The sequence below is a fragment of the Delphinapterus leucas genome, chromosome 13, assembly GCF_059928025.1.
Source record: "Delphinapterus leucas isolate spDelLeu-1000000601 "Yukka" chromosome 13, BTC_Dleu_Yukka2, whole genome shotgun sequence".
NCBI classification, from domain to species: Eukaryota; Metazoa; Chordata; class Mammalia; order Artiodactyla; family Monodontidae; genus Delphinapterus; species Delphinapterus leucas.
Window position 1 is genome coordinate 24890602 of NC_143141.1, and position 20720 is coordinate 24911321.

Sequence of the window (20720 nt, forward strand, 5' to 3'; positions counted from 1 at the left end):
CATTTGTGAATATTTTCTCCCAATCTGAGGGTTGTCTTTTCATTTTATTTATGGTTTCCTTTGCTATGCAAAGGGTTTTAAGTTTAATTAGGTCCCATTTATTTATTTTTTTGTTTTTATTTTCACTACTCTAGATGGTGAGTCAAAAAAGATCTTGCTGCGATTTATGTCAGAGACTGTTCTGCCTATTATTTCTTCTATGAGTTTTATAGTATCCAGCCTTACATTTAGGTCTTTAATCCATTTTAAGTTTAGTTTTGTGTATGGTATTAAAGAATGTTCTAATTTCACTCTTTTATAGTAGCTCTCCAGTTTTCCCAGCATCATTTATTGAAGAGACTGTCTTTTCTCCATTGTATATTCTTGCCTCCTTTGTCATAGATTAGGTGACTATAGGTGTGTTGGTTTACCTGTGGACTTTCTATCCTGTTCCATTGATTTATAGTTTCATTTTTGTGCCACTACCATACTGTTTTAATTACTGTAGCTTTATATTATAGTCCAAAGTCAGGGCACCTGATTCCTCCAGCTCCATTTTTCTTTCTCAAGATTGCTTTGGCTATTCATGGTCTTTTGTGTTTCCATGCAAATTGTAATTATTTTTGTTCTAATTCTGTGAAAAATGCTCTAGGTAATTTGATAATGATTGCATTAAATCCATAGATTATATTGACAATATCAGTCATTTTGACAATATTGATTTTTCCAATCCAAGAACATGGTATATCTCTCTGTCTGTTTCCGTCATCTTTTATTAGTTCCATCAGTGTCTTACAATTTTATGAATACAGATATTTTACCTCCTTAAGTAGGTTTATTCCTAGGTATTGTATTCTTTTTGTTTCAATGGTAAATGGGATTGTTTCTTTGATTTCTCTTTCTGATCTTTAGTTGTTAGTGTATAGGAATGCAAGAGACTTCTGTGCATTAATTTTGTATCCTGCAACTTTATCAGATTTGTTGCTGAGCTCTAGTAATATTCTGGTAGCATCTTTAGGGTTTTGTATGTATAGTATCATGTCATCTGTAAACTGTGACAGTTTTACTTCTTGTTTTCCATTTGGATTCCTTTTATTTCTTTTTCTTCTCTGATTGCCGTGGCTTTCAAAACTGTGTTGAATAATAGTGGTGAGAGTGGACATCCTTGTCTTGTTCCTGATGTTAGAGGAAACGGTTTCAGTTTTTCACCATTGAGAATGATGTTTGTTGTTGGGAGTTTTTCATATATGGCTTTTATTATGTTGATGTATGTTCCCTCTATGCCCACTTTCTGGAGCGTTTTTATTATAAATGTGTGTTGAACTTTGTCAAAATATTTTTCTGCATCTACTGAGATGTTCATATGTTTTTTATTATTCAATTTGTTGATGTGTTATATCAAACTGATTGATTTGCAGATATTGAAATATCCTTGCATCCCTGGGATAAACCTCACTTGATTATGGTGTATGATCCTTTCAATGTGTTGTTGGATTCAGTTTGCTCTTATTTTGTAGAGGATTTTTGCATCTAAGTTCATCAGTGATATTGGTCTGTAATTTTATTTTTTTGTGTGATATCTTTGTCTCATTTGGTATCACAGTGATGGTGGCCTTGTAGAATGACCTTGGGAGTGTTCCTTCCTCTGCAAGTTTTTGGAAGAGTTTCAGAAGGGTAGCTGTTAAGAGTTCTCTAATTGTTTATTAGAATTCACCTGTGAAGCCATCTGGTCCTGATCTTTCGTTTGTTGGAAGATTATTTTTTGTTTTTTGGCTGTGCCATGTGACATGTGGAATCTTAGTTCCCCAATGATGGATCGAACCCATGCCCCCTGCATTGGGAGAGAGGAGTCTTAACCACTGTAATGCCAGGGAAGCCCTGTTGGAAGATTTTTAGTCACTGTTTTAATTTCAGTACTTGTGATTGGTCTGTTTATATTTTTTATTTCTTCCTTGTTCAGTCTTGGATGGCTGTATCTTTCTGAGAATTTGTCCACTTCTTCTAAGTTGTCTATTTTATATTGGCATATAGTTGCATGTAGTAATCTGTTCTGATCCTTTGTATTTCTGTGGTGTCTGTTGTAACTTTTCCTTTTTCATTTCTAATTTTATTGATTTGAGCCTCTCCCTTTTTTCTTGATGAGTCTGGCTAAAGGTTTATCAATTTTGTTTATTTTCTCATAGAACCAGCTTTTAATTTCATTGATGTTTGCTATTGTTTTATTTCTCTCTATTTCATTTATTTCTGTTGTGATCTTTATGATTTCTTTCCTTCTACTAACATTGGGTTCTGTTTGCTCTTCTTTCTCTTGTTGCTTTAAGTGTATGAATAGGTTTATCTGAGATTTTTCTTGTTTCTTGAGGTAAGATTATATTGCTATAAACTTCCTTCTTAGAACTGCTTTGGCTGCATGACAAAAGCAGTTCTAAGAAGGTTTTGGATTGTCATGTTTTTGTTGTTATTTGCCTCTAGTTATTTTTTGACTTCCTTTTTGATGTCTTCAGTGATACATTGATTACTTAGTAACATACAGTTTAGCCTCCATGTGGTTGAGTTTTTTACGGTTTTTTCCTCTAATTGATTTCTAATTTCATAGCGTTGTAGTCAGGAAAGATGCCTGATATGATTTTAATTTTCTTAAATTTACCAAGACCTGATTTGTGATAGATTTGTGATCTATCCTGGAGAATGTTCCATGTGCATTTGAGAAGAAAATGTATTCTGCTGCTTTCAGATGGAATATCCTACAGATGTCAATTAAGCCTATCTGGTCTAATGCTTCATTTAAGGCTTGTGTTTCCTTATTAATTTTCTGTCTTGATAATCTATCCATTGGAGTAAGTGGGTTGTTAAAATCCCCCAGTATTATTGTGTTACTGGTGATTTCTCCTTTTGTGGCTGTTAGCATTTGCCTTATGTTTTGAGGTTCTCCTATGTTGGGTGCATATATATTTACAATTGTTATGTATCCTTCTAGGATTGATACATTGATGATTATACAGTGTCTTTCCTTGTCTCTTGTAACAGTCTGTGCTTTAAAGTCTATGTTGTCTGTTATGAGTATTGCTACTTTAGCTTTCTTTTGATTTCCCTTTGCATGGGATATCTTTTTCCATCTCCTCACTTTCAGTCTGTATGTGTCCCTAGGTCTGAAGTTGGTCTCTTGTAGATAGCATATATATGGTTTTGTTTTTTTATCCATTCAGCCAGTCTGTGTCTTTTGGTTGGAGCATTTAATCCATTTACATTTAAGGTAATTATCAATATGTAAGTTCCTATTGCCATTTTCTTAATTGTTTTGGGCTTGTTTTTTAGGTCTTTTTGCTTTTCTTCCTCTCTTTTTCTCTTTCTTGTTTTTCTTGCCTAGAGAAGTTCCTTTAGCATTTGTTGTACAGCTGGTTTGGTGGTGCTGAATTCTCTTACATTTGCTTGTCTCTAAACATTTTGATTGCTCTGTTGAATCTGAATGAGTGCCTTGCTGGGTAGGGTATTCTTGGTTGTAGGATTTTCCTTTTCATCACTTTGAATATATCATGCCACTCCCTTCTGGCCTGCAGAGTTTCTGAAAAATCAGCTGATAACCTTATGGACATTCCCTTGTATGTTATTTGTTGCTTTTCCCTTGCTGCTTTTAATATTTTTTCTTTGTATTTAACTTTTGTTTGATTAATTTGTGTCTTGGCATGTTTCTCCTTGGGTTTATCCTGTATGGGAATTTCTGCACTCCCTAGACTTTGGTGACTATTTCCTTTCCCATGTTTGGAACGTTCTTTACTATAATCTCTTCAAATATTTTCTCCGACCATTTCTCTTCTTCTGGGACTCCTATAATTCAAATATTGGTTCGTTTTATATTTTCCCAGAGGTATCCAAGACTGTCTCATTTCTTTTAATTCTTTTTTCTTTATTCTGTTCTGCAGCAGTGATTTCCACCATTCTATCTCCCAGCTCACTTATCCATTCTTCTGCCTCAGTCATTCTGATATTGTTTCCTTCTAGTGTATTTTTCATTTCAATTACTCTATTGTGCACCACTATTTGTTCTATTGTTCTTCTAGGTCTTTGTTAAGCATTTCTTGTGTCTTCTATTCTGTGTTTCCATTATATTTCCAAGGTCTTGGATCATATTTATTCTCATTCTTCTGAATTATTTTTCAGGTAGATTGCCTATTTCCTCTTCATTTAGTTAGTCTTGTTGGTTTTTACTTTTCTCCCTCATCTTCACCATATTTCTCTGTCTTCTCATTCTGTCTAAATCACTGTGTTTGTGTTCTCCTTTCTGCAGGCTGCAGGGTCATAGTTCCTCTTGCTTCTGGTGCCTGCCCCAGTTGGGTAGGTTGATACAGGGGCTTATGTAGGCTTGCTTCCTGGTGAGAGGCAGTACATCCTGCACTCTGTTGAGTGGAGCTGGGTCTTGTCCCTCTGGTGGGCAGGGCCATGTCAATGGGTGTGTTTCGGGGTGTCTGTGAGTTTAGTATGACTTTAGACAGCCAGTCTGCTGATGGGTTGAGTTGTGTCCCTGTCTTGCTGATTATCTGACCTGAGGCATTCCAGCAGTGGAGCTTACAGGCTATTGGGTGAAGCCATCTTGGTGCTGAGATGGGGACCTCCAGGAGAGTTCACAGTGATTAATATTTCCTGGGGTCAGGAATTCTCTGGTCGTCCAGCGGTCAGGACTCAGTGCTCCTACCACAGGGGCTCAGGTTGGACCTCTGACTGGGGAACCAAGACCCCACAGCTGCACAGCATTGCCAAAACAGAAAAGAAAACAAGCAGACAAATGAAAACCAAGAGAAAAAATAAAAACAAAACCAACCAAACAAAAGCAAAAAAAAACAAAGAAAACAAAAAGAAAGAAACAGAAAAAACAAACAATAAAACAACAAAAACAAAAACCAAACAAAAAAAGAGAAAACAGAAAATCACAAAAACAAACAAAACAAAATAAAAATATATATTAAATATTTTTAAAAATAAAAATAACAAACAAAAAAACAACAGCAACGACAACAAAACAAAAAATTTCCCTGGGGCCTCTACTATCAGTGTGCTTGCCCATCCAGTGAGCCACAGCCAATCTCCACCTCCCCAGGAGGCCCTCCATAACCTCTAAGTAGGTCTCTGGGCATGCTGTCATCACAGTGGGTACAGCTCAGCCTCTGACCTGGTCCAACTCCCATGAGTATGTGACCACAAAATCCAAAGCTAGACCCTTCTCAGTTGTGAGAGCATTTGTTCTTCATTCAAATGTTCTGCAGACACTAGCTTTACCAAGCCAATTGTGGGGGTTAAATCCATGACTTGTGTAGCTTCACAGAGATATTTCACATAAACCCTGGGGCTTAACTTTGTTTTTGGCCCCACCTCTTCATGTGAGTCACCCTCAGGGTTCTGCTCCCTGCCAAGGTGAGAGTGGGCAAATGCAGCAGTTGACTGGGGCACACTTGCTTCTTAGGTGGAAGGGGCAAGAGGTGGCAACTGACTGGGGCATGTGTGCTTGCTCTGGTGGTAGTCCCTCCCATTGCCTGCAGAGATAGGGGCTGGCATGTGGGAAGAAAGGCTACAATGGCAGCACCATCTCTCACGTGGCACTCAACAATGACTCCTTACTTCCAAGGCAGTCTGTGCTTCCTGTCTATGGAGCACCTCACTCCTGTCCCCTGAGGACATCACCGCACAGCCAATAGCAGTCCACTTCCAGGGTCCACTCTCCAAATCTTATTCTTCAGCACCCAGCTCCTGCCAGCACTGGCAGACACCCATCTCAGACTGGGGTGCACAGGGCAGTGACACAGACCATCCATAAAAGTCTTGCTCGCCCTGCCTGAAACAGACTGGCTGCTTCAGTTTCCTCAGATATCCCCAAAGCCTGCCCTCTATTTCAGCTTATCTGGCTACCTGTGAGAGGGTTTCCCTCAGTACAGTAACCTCCCTTCTCCTTCAGCTCTGCCCCAGGGGTGCAGGTTCCATCTCGTTTCCTCTTTTCATTTTCTTCCTTTTTCTCTTTTGTCCTACCAAGTTATGTGGGGATATTTTCTTTTCCTTTTGGTGTCCAAGGTCCTCTACTAGTGTTCAGCAGGTGCTCTGTGTGTATAGTTCCACTTGTAGATGCATTCTTGATGTACTTGTGGAGAGAGGCGAACCTCAGGTCCTCCTATTCTGCCATCTTGACCTCTTCTCCTGTTTTATAGTTTTATTGTTGTTTTTGCTCGGTGAACTGAATGAGACAATTGTCTCATTTCATAATTTCAAAACATACTTTTTTCAATATTTTATTGATTTATTTACTCTCTATAAATATATATAAAATATTTTTATATTATATATATATTTATATAATATATAAATATATATGCATATTCATGTGCATATAATATCAACACATGAATGTTCTCAAATATATTAAAATAATCATTTATGTTTCATACATATTCTTTTCCAAATTTCCTTACTATAAATATTTTTGTAATAAACATATTTAGAAATATATTGTTATGTATTTGTCTAGTTCCTGAGATTAAAATTCAAACTGTGAAGTTGGTAAGATTATGCTTTTTATTTGGGTTACAAGTCACAAAGTTGCCTTTTGAAAGGTTATAATAACCTTCACTTTGAAGAAGATATTTCCATTACCCCTCACCTTCACCAATACTGACAATATTAATATTTTAATCTTTCCTTATATGTGAAAAATAGCTCATTGTTTAAATTTGCATCTTTTCAATTCCAATAATGTTGAACATTTTCCCATGTTAATTGTTGGTCTTTTAAAATTTATGTCTTCACTTTGAATTTGATGTGCATGTCCTTTGCCCTTTTTTTCATATGGTGGTATCTGTCATTTTTCCTACTGATGTGTAAAACTCTCTGTAAACTAACACTTTACTGTGCATTCCCATTGTATATTTAACATAGCTTGGTTTATAGTAATATTGATATTTAAGATGCAGAAGTTTTAATTTTTATAATAGTCTAATAAATAAATCTTGCTTTTTTATGGTTTCTGTTTTGGCTTCAGTATAGCTTTTTTCAAGTTTGTTATGGATTTGTCAATATTTACATTACTTTTGGAGTCACTCTGGGTAAACTTTTTTCTGGGAAATAATTTATTGCATCCAGTGGTAGAGTTTCAGAGAGACATGAAGGTCCCTTCTCATTTGGACACCAATTGATATCCCAGATAGATATAAAAATATCATATTTTGGGGGGGTGTAAAAAACAGATCTGTCATGTCTATGGTTTGAGGACACAATGAACCTTCTAATATTTCACATGATTTAAAATTAATGTTTCAGTGTTCAGAAAAAGAAAATCCATGAAAACTAAAAATAGATTAGTGTTTGTCTATGGCTTAGGAGGACAGAGGGATATAGTTAAAGAGTACCAGGTTTCTTTTGGGGGTGACAAAAATATTCTAAAACTAGAGAACATAATAAAATCTACTAAATTTTACATTTCAAAAGTGTGAATTTTGTGATATGTGAATTATACCTTTAAAACTTTTTAAAAAAATTATCTTTCAGAGCCAGGCATAGTTGAAAAGATCTCAGGCCTCCCCCCACAGGTAGTATATTCAGTGCCTAGAAGGAAGGCTGACCGGAAAACACCCTATTTGCAAGCATGCAGAGGAAAACAAAAATGTGTGGGAAAGCCTAAGTACAGCATGCTCGGTTCTATCTCCTAAGCTGTAAATTCAAAAGAGCCCAGAAGGATTGAGGAAGTGAACCAAAAGATGCAGGACTGTACCTCAACCCACAACCTGGAGTTTCCATTCTATTGAAACATGAAAATTTTCCAGTTAAAATCCCAGTTTACAAATTATATAGTGGGATAAAACTAATATTTTATTCTAATTATTCCTAAATTGTACTGGGTATCAAAATCCTTTCAGGAGCTTCTAAAGAGTTCCAATATCTCAAAGATTCTGATTCAATACAACTACAGAAGGACCTGAGTATCAGGTTTTGTGGAAGCTCCCCCATGTTTAAAATGGGTATTCAAAGTCGAAAAACACTGAATTGAAGACTTTGTTTCTTCTGTTTCTGTGGTTATTTACCTAATTGGATGTTGTTTACTTCTTTCTGGATTATTTTTTTCCTCTTTCTTTCTTCTGTTTTTATACCAGCTAGTGACTTCTCTGTTTCAGAACTTCTTTTAGTGTATTCCTTGGTGCAGCTATACTAACTTAGTCTGGGAAATTGTTAGAAATGCATTGCTTGGATCTGATGAAGTAAAATTTATATTTTAAGGCAGGACAAGAAAAATTAAGCACAAAATTCTCTGTGTGTTAACTTGGACCTCCTCCTTCACTCCCTAATGTGCAATGTGCATCTGCATTACACGTTAACCAGAGCTCCTCAAAGAGGGTAGTGCCTATCTGACCATAAAGATCAGGGTTTTTTTCCTACCTTCTGAAAAGAATTGTGTTCCTTCCCAACTCTGTAGGGTATCATGGTGACTTGCTGCTTGCTTTATACCTGCTTAACTGGAGAATGTATCCTTGGTGAACTTTTTGTAAAATATTAGCTTTTGATACAATTATTTGTCTTGTAAATGTATGTGACTGTGCCTTCTACTTCTAATAGGAGGAACACTTCTCAGGGTTTTCTGAGAGTCTGCCTCCCAGGTTATAATCCCTAATTTGGCTTGAATAAAATTCCTTTTTTTCCTTCTTAACTTGATTGTTAATTGAATTTTTGTCAGCAGGCCACACCCCAGACCTTCTAAATCAGAAACTCAAGATCGGTTCCAACCATCTCTGTACAGTCTTCCTTCCATATCCCATGTTTGGCATCTGATAATACAACCAACCATGAATGGAAAATAATTTTTTTTAATTCCAGAATGTTCCAAAAGGCAAAACCTGAATTTTATTTTGTCTACTAAGTATTTGGCCCCTCCTTCTTTCTACTAGATCCATTTTCTTGATATTTTTCCCCAATTTTTAAACTTCTTTGGCCTCCTACCTTTAGATTGTATAAACTAATTGGGTTAGGGTTTTATTTCTGGTTTTGTTTGGGGCTCAGTATTAATGTTTACATTTTAATAGTTAAGGATTTATTCACAATTTATTTATTATTCTATCAATTCCCTAGGTAAACTCAAGATCCCTTTATTCTCACCCCTCCTACTTCTGCAAAGCAAATTTTTTTGCTAATATAACTGGCAAAGTCCACTTTCCTAGAGACTTTTGTGAGGGTGAATCCTTTTGGGATTCTTCCTCTCTCATTCTCTTCTTTCTCTTGAAGCATCTGTATTAGTATCACCTAGAGCTGCCTCCCACTTGAGAAGGGGCTTCTTATGAACCCACAGCACAGGAAAAATGGAATGAGCAGTTTTTCAAAACTGTGCTATACCTTGGAGGATGTTATTCTCTTTCCTCTGATGTGTTTTATCTATAGGTTATATTTCCATTATGTAGAAAAAGTATGATGGAAGGAAACATATTAATATATATTAATTAGTATATATATTAATATATAGTCAGGGTGGAGGAGTTGGTTAAGGAAGGGACCATGGTTTGTTTCTGGCTTAGATATCAAACTCTCTGACACTTTCAAAATGTCTTTTTTTCTCTCCATGTATTCCAGTTCAGTTCAGCATGAGAATGCATGGGAATTTAGAACCCAAATCCACTTCAGAGGAAATATCACTTTTCCATTTGTAACTCTCTTATACAACTGGCATGGTGCTAACTGACTGGTCAATAATCACTTGAATTACCCTTTTGTTTTTGTTTTTTTTTTCTTCTCTGTTTTGTGTCTAGCACCCTTGGACAGGATTGAAGATTTCCTGAGTTCTCTAGAAATAGCTATCAAAATCCTTCAAAAGTTTATTCCAACCAATCCTTCTAATAGTGCAGCAAACAGAAGAATTACTAGTTTTGTGTCTGTCATTCAAGTTTAATGGCTATTATGTTTTGGAGAGCTTTGATAGATTCTCTTTTTCAGCATTAAAAATAAAAATAGTATTCTGAAAATTGTTTTCCAGTTTTAATGAGACATAATTGACAAATAAGATTGCATAAGTTTATGGTGTACAACATATTGATTGGATATGCTTATACATTGCAAAATGCTTATTACCATAGTGTTAGCTAATAAGTCAATCATGTCATGTAATTTATGTGGTGAAAAATTTAAGATCTAATCTCTTAGCTTTCAAGTATATAGCACAATATTGTTAACTATAATCACCATGTTGTGCACTAGATCTCCAGAATTTTATCTTCTAAGTGGAAGTCTGTTTCCTTTAACTAACATCTTCCCATTTGCCCCACCCCAAACACCTGGTAGAGACATTCTACTATCTACTTTTACAAGTTTGGCTTTTTTGTAAAATTCCACATATAAGTGATATCATACAGTATTTGTTTTTTTCTGTCTAACGTTTCACTTAGTATAATGTCCTTAAGGTCCATTCATATCATGACAAATGGCAGAATTTCTTCTTTCTCTTGGCTGAATAATATTCTATTATTTATATATACACATATATATTTTAATCTCCCTCATCTATTTCACTCACTTTCCCCCAACATCCACCAGTGTGTTCTATGTATCTATTTCACTTGGCATAATATCCTCTAGGTCCATCCATGTTGTCACAAGTGGAAATATTTTATTCTTTTTTATGTATGAATAATACTTCATTATATATATATACACCATTATATATACCATATATATAGTATGTATGGTATATATATGGTATAAATATGGCATATATATGGTGAATATGTGTGTATATATATATATATATATATATGGTATATACCATGTCTTTTTTATCCATTCACTTACTGATGAGCACTTAGGCACTTAGGTTGCTTCTATATCTTGGCTATTGTAAATAATGTTGCAATGAACATGGGGGTACATCTCTTTTCAAATTAGTATTTTTGTTTTCTTAGGAAAGATATCCAGAAGTGAAATTTCTGGGTTGTATGGTAGTTCTATTTTCAAGTTTTTGAGGGACCTCCATATTGTTTTCCATAGCGGCTGCACCAATTTACTTTCCCACCAACCGTGCAAAAGCTTTTCCTTTTCTCCATATCCTTACCATCATTTTTTATTTGCTCTCTTTTTAATAATAGCCATGCTGACAGGTGTGAGGTGATATCTCATTGAGGTTTTGATTTGTATTTCCATGATTATTAGTGATGCTGAGCATCTTCTCATGTATCTGTTGGCCATCTCTATGTCTCCTTTGAAAAAATATCTATTCAGGTCCTCTACCCATTTCACAAACAAATTGTTTGTTTTTTGATGTTGAGTTGTATAAGTTATTTGTATATTTTGTATATTAACCCCTTATTAGATATATCATTTGCAAATATTGATATCATCTCCCACTCTGTAGGTGGTGTTTCATTTTGTTTAGTTTCCTTCAATGTGCAATGGCTTTTTAGTTTGATGTACTCCTCTTTGTTTATGCTTGTTTTTGTTTCCCTTCCCTGAGGAGACATATACAAAAAAAAATATTATGTTGACTGATGTCAAAAACATACTGCCTATATTTCCTTCTAGAAATTGTATGGTTTCAGGTGTTACATTTCAGTCTTTAATCCATTTTGAATTTATTTTTGTGCCTGGTATGAGAGAGTAAATCCAGTTTGATTCTTTTGCATGTAGCTGTCCAGTTTTCCCAACATCACTTGTTGAAGAGGCTGTCTTTTCCCCACTGTATACTCTTGCCCACTTTGTTACAGATTAATTGTCCACGTAAGTGTCAGTTTCTTTCTGGGTTCTCTATCCTGCTTCATTGACCTGTGTGTCTGTTTATGTGCCAGCACCACACTGTTTTAATTACTATAGTTTTGTAGCATACTTTAAATCAGGCAGTGTGATACCTCCAACTTTGTTCTTTTCAACACTGCTATGGCTATTCACAGTCTTTTGTGTATTCATACTAATTTTAGAATATTTGTTCTAGTTCTGTGAATAATACCATGCATATTTTTATAGGGATTGGATTGAATCTGTAGATTGCTCTAAGTAGTTTGGTCATCTTAAAATATTAATTCTTCCAGTCCATGAGCATGGCATCTATTTTAATCTGTTTGTGCTATCTTCAATGTCTTTTCTCAGTGTCTTATAGTTTCTTAAATAATGTTCATTTACCTTCTTATTTAGGTTTATTCCTAGTAATCATATATTTTTTATTCAATTGTAAATGGGATTGTTTTCTTCATTTCTCTTATTGTGCATTCTAGGAATAAACCTACCTAAGGAGACAAAGGACCTGTATGCAGAAAATTATAAGACACTGATGAAAGAAAATAAAGATGATACAAATAGATGGAGAGATATACCATGTTCTTGGATTGGAAGAATAAACATTGTGAAAATGATTCTACTACTGAAAGCAATCTACAGATTCAATGCAATCCCTATCAAACTACCACTGGCATTTTTCACAGAACTAGAACAAAATATTTCACAATTTGTATGGAAACACAAAAGACCCCAAATAGCCAAAGCTACCTTGAGAAAGAAAAACAGAGCTGGAGGAACCAGGCTCCCTGACTTCAGACTACACTACAAAGCTACAGTAATCAAGACAGTATGGTACTGGCACAAAAACAGAAAGATAGATCAATGGAACAGGATAGAAAGCCCAGAGATAAACCCATGCACATATGGTCACATTATCTTTGATAAAGGAGGCAAGAATACACAGTGGAGAAAAGACAGCCTCTTCAATAACTGGTGCTGGGAAAACTGGACAGGTACATGTAAAAGTATGAGATTAGAACACTCCCTAACACCATACACAAAAATAAACTCAAAATGGGTTAAAGACCTAAATGTAAGGCCAGAAGCTATCAAACTCTTAGAGGAAAACATAAGTAGAACGCCCTATGACATAAATCACAGCAAGATCCTTTTTCACCCACCTCCTAGAGAAATGGAAATAAAAACAAAAATAAACAAATGGGACCTAATGAAACTTCAATGATTTGGCACAGCAAAGGAAACCATAAACAAGACCAAAAGACAACCCTCAGAATGGGAGAAAATATTTGCAAATGAAGCAACTGACAAAGGATTAATCTCCAAAATTTACAAGCAGCTCATGCTGCTCAATAACAAAAAAACAAACAATCCAATCCAAAAATGGGCAGAAGACCTAAATAGACATTTCTCCAAAGAAGATATACTGATTGCCAACAGACACATGAAAGAATGCTCAACATCATTAATCATTAGAGAAATGCAAATCAAAACTACAATGAGATATCATCTCACACTGGTCAGAATGGCCATCATCAAAATATCTAGAAACAATAAAAGCTTGAGAGGGTGTGGAGAAAAGGGAAACTCTGGCACTGTTTGTAGGAATGTAAATTGATACAGCTACTATGGAGAACAGTATGGATTTCCTTAAAAAACTACAAATAGAACTACCATATGACCTAGCAATCCCACTACTGGGCATATGCCCTGGGAAAACCATAATTCAAAAAGCATCATATACCAAAATGTTCATTGCAGCTCTATTTACAATGGCCAGAACATGGAAGCAATGTAAGTGTCCATCTACAGATGAATGGATAAAGAAGATGTGGCACATATATACAATGGAATATTACTCAGCCATAAAAAGAAACGAAATTGAGTTACCTGTAGTGAGGTGGATGGACCTAGAGTCTATCATACAGAGTGAAGGAAGTTAGAAAGAGAAAAACAAATACCATATGCTAACACATATATATGGAAAAAGAAAAGTCATGAAGAAAAAAAAAAAAGTCATGAAGTACCTTCAGGTAAGACAGGAATAAAGACACAGACCTACTAGAGCATGGACTTGCAGATATTGGGAGGGGGTAGGGTAAGCTGTGACAAAGTGAGAGAGTGGCATGGACATATATACACTACCAAACGTAAAATAGATAGCTAGTGGGAAGCAGCCGCATAGCACAGGGAGATCAGCTAGGTGGTGGGAGGGGTGGGAGTTGGAGGGTGGGAGGGAGGGAGATGCAAGAAGGAAGAGATATGGGAACATATGTATATATATAACTGATTCACTTTGTTATAAAGCAGAAACTAACACACCATTGTAAAGCAAATATACTCCAATAAAGATGTTTAAAATTAATAATAATAATTTTTAAAAATGCAAAAGATTTCTATACATTAATTTTGTATCTTGCAACTTTATCAAATTCATTGATTATTTCTAATGTTTGGCAATTATTTTAGTATATTCTATGAATAGCATCATGTCATTTGCAAACATTAACAGTTTTGCTCCTTTCTTTCAAAACTGGATGCTTTTTCATTCTTTTCCTTGTCTGATTGCCTTCGCTAGGACTTCCTCTGCTATGTTGAGTAAATATGGCAAGAGTAGGGCATTCTTATGTTGGGCCTATCTTACAGGAAATGCTTTCAGGTTTTGGCCATTGAGTATGATGTTAGCTGTGGGTTTATTATATATGACTTTTATATATGATCTCTATTATATATAACCAATTTCTTCTTGTTTTTGTATCCATTCAGCTACTTAATGTCCTTGATTGGAGTATTTAGTACATTTACATTGAAAGTAAATTTTGATAGGTATGTATTTATTGTCATTTTGTTAATTATATGGGTTTTTTTAAAGTGTTTTTTTGTTCCTTTCTTTTTCTTTTGTTCTTTTCCCTTGTGATTTAATGGCTATCCTTAATGTTATATTTGGATTCCTTTCTCTTTTGTGCATGTTTATGTTTTATAGAATTATCACTTTGTGATTACTGATAGGTTTATATATAGCAATTTACATATATATATATATAAATCTACATATATAACTATAAACTTAAATCTGCATATGCATATACGTTTCCAGGAATTTATCCATTTCTTTTAGGTTATCCATTTTTATGGTGTATAATTGTTCATAATAGACTCATGATCTCATGTATTTCTGTGGTATCAGTTGCAATATCTCTTCTTTCATTTTTTATTTTATTTGCATCTTCTCTCTTTCCAAAGGTTGTCAATTTTGTTTACCTTTTCAAAATACCAGTTCTTAATTTTCTGGATCTTTTCTAGCATTTTTCTGGTCTTTATTTTACATATTTCTGCTCTGATCTATGTCACTTACTTCTTTCTGCTACCTTTGGTGTTACTTTGTTCTTTTTATGGGTTCTCGAGAGGGGCAAAGTTAGGTTATTTCTCTGAGATATTTCTTTTTTCTTAAGGTAGGTGTTTATCCCTATAAACTTTCTTCTTCTGCATCCCATAAGTTTGGTATAGTTTGTTTCTTTTTCAGTTATTTCCAGGTTTTTAAAAAAATTTTTCCATCTGATACTTCTTTGATCCATTGATTGTTTAGGGGTATGTAGTTCCCTCATACTTATTTTCTGCTTTCTGTGTGTGTTTGTTTTCTAGTTTTATACTACTGTGGTTAGAAAAGATACTTGGTATAATTTCAATCTTCTTTAGTTTTCTAAGACTTGTTCTATGACTTGTCATATGGTCTATCCTGGAGAATGTTCTGTGTATACTTGAGAAGAATGTGTATTCTGCTGCTACTGGGTGGAATATTCTCTATATTTTGAATAGGTCTGTTGGTCTAAAGTATAGTTCAAATCTAATATTTTCTTGCTGATTTTCTGTCTGGATGATCTATACATTGTTGAAAATGTGTTATTGAAATCTACTAATATTTTATTGTCTATTTGTCCCTTCAGATCTGTTAGTGTCTGCTAAATATATTTAAGTGCTTCAATGTTGGGTGCAAATATACTATAATTGCTATAGCTTCTTGGTAAATTGACCCCTGTATGGACTATCTTTTTCCTTCCCTTTATTTTGAAACCATTTGTGTCCTTAAAACTGAAGTGAGTCTCTTGCAGTCAGTGTATAGTTTGTTCTTTTTTCCAATCCATCCAGGCACTCTATGTCTTTTGATTGGATAATTCAATCTATTTATATTTAGAGTAATTATTGATAAATAAGAAATTGTGAATGCCATCTTATTAATTATTTTCTGGCTGTTTTATAGTTTCCCTGTTCCTTTCTTCCTCTCTTGCTGCCTTCCTTTGTGAATTTATAATTCTCCATATTGTTATACTTTGATTCTTTTCTATCTTTTTTGAATCTACTGTAGATTCTTACTTTAAAACATGTCACAAATAACCATCTATTTTATGCTGATAAGAATTTAACTTTGATCACATCGAAAACTCTATCTTTTTACTCCCCCCTTTTTACATTTTTGAAGTCACAATTTACCTGTTTTATATTGTGTATTCATTAACAAATTAAAGCATCTATAGTTATTTTTAATACATTTGTTATTTAACTAAGTGCTTAACACACCACTATTTTACAAACCGTATCAGAGTGTTCTGAGTTTACTGTATTTATTTTATTATTATTATTTTATGTCTTATTACATATATATACGCTATCTTTATGTGTGTTGTATATATTCATTTATTTTCATGTGATTAATTAACATCTCTATTTCAGCCTGAAGAACTCCTTTCATTACCCTTTTAAGGCAAGTCAGGTGGTGATAAATAACCTCAGCTTCGTTTGTCTGGGAGTCTTTGATTATCTTTCATTTCTGTAGGATAACTTTTCCAGATAAAGTACTCCTAGTTGACTTTTTTTTTTCTTTTAGCACTCTGAATATACCATCCTACTCTGTGCTGACCTATAATGTTTCTGTTGAGAAATCTACTGATAGCCTAGTGTCAGTTCCCTTGTAGGCTACAATATTATTTTACTGTTTTTAAGATTCTCTATTTATCTTTGGTTTTTGACAGTTTTATTTTATTGTGTCTTGGAGAGGACTTCTTTAGATTAATTTTGTTTGTTATCTTATGACATTCACATTCATAAACTTGGATAGTTCAAATCTCTCCCCAGATTTGGAAAGTTCTCAGCCATTATTTCTTTAAATAAGCTTTCTGCTTCCTTTCACTCTTCTCCTTCAGGAACTCCAATAATTCATATACTGCTTCTTTTGATGGTGTCCCATAAATCACATAGGCTAGCTTCATTCTTTTTTATGTTTTGTATTTATTTTCCTCTAACTGGATAATTTCAAAGTACATATTTTCTAACACACAGATGTTTTCTTTTGTCTATTCTGTGGTTGATGTTCTCTATTTTTTTAAATGTATTCATTGAATACTTCAGCTTCAGAATTTCTGTTTGTTTTTTTAAAATTGTTTCTATATCGTTGTTAAGTATCTCATTTTTTTCATGTATTATTTTCCATATTTCATTGCACTGTCTTCCTGTATTTTCTTGTATCTCATTGAGTTTCCTTAAAAACACTTTTTTGAATTCTTTATCAGATAAATCATAGATGTCCATGTCTTTTGGTTTGATTAATGGAAGATTAGTGTAATTCTTTAGTCATATTTCATTGATTTTTCGAGTTCTTTGGAGTACTGCATTGCTGCCTTCACTTTTGAAGTAGCAGTCACTTCTTCCAATATTTACTCATTGCCTTCATGGAAGAAATACTTTCCATCAACCTTGTGCTAGAGATTCTGAGGCTTTCTCAGACCTTGTATGGATACACCTGCTTTATGCTTCTCAGTCCCTCTTGTGGCTGAATTCTTAAGTTTGTATGTCTTCTCCCAATCTTATAATGAACCAAGTCAAGTGTTGATAGCCATTTTTTGTTTTCCTGAAGGTGGTGCTACAAGTCAAATTTGTGGTTTCTTCCTGGCCTGCAGACTCTGGCTGGCTTTCTGTGTGTGGTTCCTTCCTTTTACCAAAGCTTTCTCTTGCCACCGTCCTTGGGGAAGAACACACAGAAAGCCAGCCACAGAGTGGGAGAGGTGTGGGAGAGACACATGCCACGTATCTGCAGAATAGTTGTGAGGATCACATGAGGCTTTCTCATTGGCTTCTTTGCAGGCTTCCTGATGGAGCCCACAATGTAGTCATCAGGAACCATGTCCCTTTAATGCTGTCCATATATATTATCTGTTACTCTCCCAATCCCACAATCCCCAGGTAAAGCACACCAGATTTAGTACTCTGGATGCTGCAAGAGAGAAATGAGTTTCTTTGGCAGCATCCTACAAGATGGGGAAGCAGGACACTCTCGGCTCTCCCTTTCTCCCACAAAAGAAATCAACCTAAGCTGTTGTGCCTTGGGTGAGGGGGAATGTAGGCAAGGTCAAGCTGTTTCTCTTATCCACTCCAATGCATCCAAGCTTGTATTTTTTATTTATTTATTTATTTTTTGCTTCAATGGAGTGCTGGGACTTCTCTGAAAACCTGGACTTCCACAAAGGCTCTTGAATCTATAGGTGACTGCCAAAGCCAGTGTGTTCCATGTGCTCCCAGACCACAGCTGAGAGGAACTAAAATGAGTTCATAGGCTACTGCAGGGTACACAGATGAGATCAAGGTCTGTCTGCCTATTATCCAATGCACAGATGTGAAAGACTCTTCCTAGGTTCCCTGGCATATGGTACTGAATCTCACAGTTCCCACAAAGACTCTTTTGTTCATGGATGGGTGCCAAATTTTTGTTGTTAAATGGGGTGTCTAAAACAAAAGATATCTTATGCTACCATGATGTTGATGTCACTCAAGTGGAATTTAAAATTTTTTGTTAATAGATTTCAATTGCAAGTATTTCAAAACCCATAATTTATCCATATAAATATGACTGTTCAAATAAAATAATTTTAATTTACCTCTCTTATAATAAAATAAGTTTAATTTTCATCAGAAGCATTTTGAAATTTAGTGTACAACCCCATCCCACTTTTCCAAGGTTTAATGTGACAAAGAAGACTCAGAAGTAATAATATCTCTACAATGCTGTTCTCCTTTCCTTCTTTCTTTCTACATGTGTTTGGGAGGGCTGGGATTTGAGGGAATAAGGCAGGCCCAAAAGAAACAATAGTTTATTGTATCAGATTTTCTGTATATATATATATATATATATATATAAAAGAGAGATGAAATAGGTCCTGGAAACAGACACCTTGATTTCAAATCTTAATCCCATTTCTTGCCATATGTGTGCTCAGAAACTCAAGGACAGGGGCCATATCTATGTGGAAAATCACTTTGGCTGAAATGAGGAGGATGAGGCAAGTTGAGCAAGAGAGGATGTGGGAAAACCTATTGGAATATAAAGTCCAAGTGAGTGTTTATGGTAACTTGAATGGGATGATGGCTTATAGAAGGAAATAATTTGTAAGTTTTCAATGATATTTCAGAAAGAAATGAGCAGTGCTTGGTAATGGATTAGATCTAGGTCACAGAAGAAAATTTCAGTGATGACTCCTTGTTTCTGATTTACACAGCAATAATTTCAAATTTTTCATTTAAAATAAAAAGACCAATTTGGAGAAGCAGACTTTAGGTTAGGCTTAAGACAGCCTAGTAAGAACATTAATTATCAGTGAGAGAGCCAAGTCGGAAACTTGAGTAAGATAAACATAGCTAAAGTGGACCCAAGAACAGAGAGTAGCCAACAGCATCAAATACTGCTGAGAACTTAAGCTAGATGAGAGTTATTTTAAATCCCTCTGGACTTTAAAGGTCTTTCCTTTCCATGAAGACCTCGATGATCAGAAAAAGCCATTTCAAAAGAGAGAAGGTACAAAAGCTAGATTGGGAAGAGCTGAAAGCAAAATTGGAGGAGACAAATTTATATAAAAGAATATAAACAATTCAATTAAGGAGTTTGGATATAAAATTGGTATAATATGGAAGTACAGATGCAGGGTATTTAGTTTTCATTAGTTTTATGATAACTATAGGCATTGTATTACAAATTTAATTTTTTTCTATATTTTGAAACTATATTATATTTCTATAATTTCTTAAAATTCTAAATGCTTCATTAATAGTTTATAATGAAACATCAAACTTTTAATTGGTTACTTTCAAATATTTAAGTCTAATAGTGATTGGGGGATATCATGGAAGAAATAGAAATAAAGTTCCAGAATTTTCCTTTTCTTAAATAAAAACTTCATCTTTAAAATAAAGAGTCACGAGATACCTGTACAAAATCTGTGGGATTTTTAAATGTCACCCCTTATGCTGGGGTGACTGTTCCATGTGTTCTCTATTTTGAGGTCATTTATTTGGGTGACATCAGAAAGCTCCAGTGCCCTGATATTATTATTCAAGTAAAACTTTATCTAATTTAACATTTGATACATTACATTAACATGTTATTTATAAACAGAAGCTGCCTTGCCTTGGCAGATATACGTAATGTGCATACTGGAGTTAACAGCCCATCACACAAGAAACATAAGCTGTTCAAACACACAAGGAAGTCCTCCAGAGGCTGAAGCTATGAGAAATATCATAAGAGATTTATTCTCCCTCAAAAAATGGCTAAGCTGAACTCATGCAGTCATCTGCCTTAGTTCTACACTACTTTTTTTTTCTGTTCAAATATTTAGGTTTCCCTTTGTTCTGTCACCCTTCACTTAACTTTTTTTCTATAATTCTTGTGTTGGTGTGTGTGTGTGTGTCCGTGTTCATGTGCAAGTGCACATGTACTAGCTCATGAGGCATTAATCCATTCTTTCTTCTATCTTCATCATGTCTATTCTGTGTTAAGAGTATTGCATCTGTCCAGTAAATTTTAGAAGCAAATATGCTCTTGTATGTCTAGTAAAAATATATTTTTACAACCTTGTCAACTGATTAATAAAAAAATATTGTTTATAGCCAGGTGTGGAGAAAAGTACCTACAGAGACTCTTAATAGATTCATAAAATTGTAAATTTATTATGGAGCGAAAG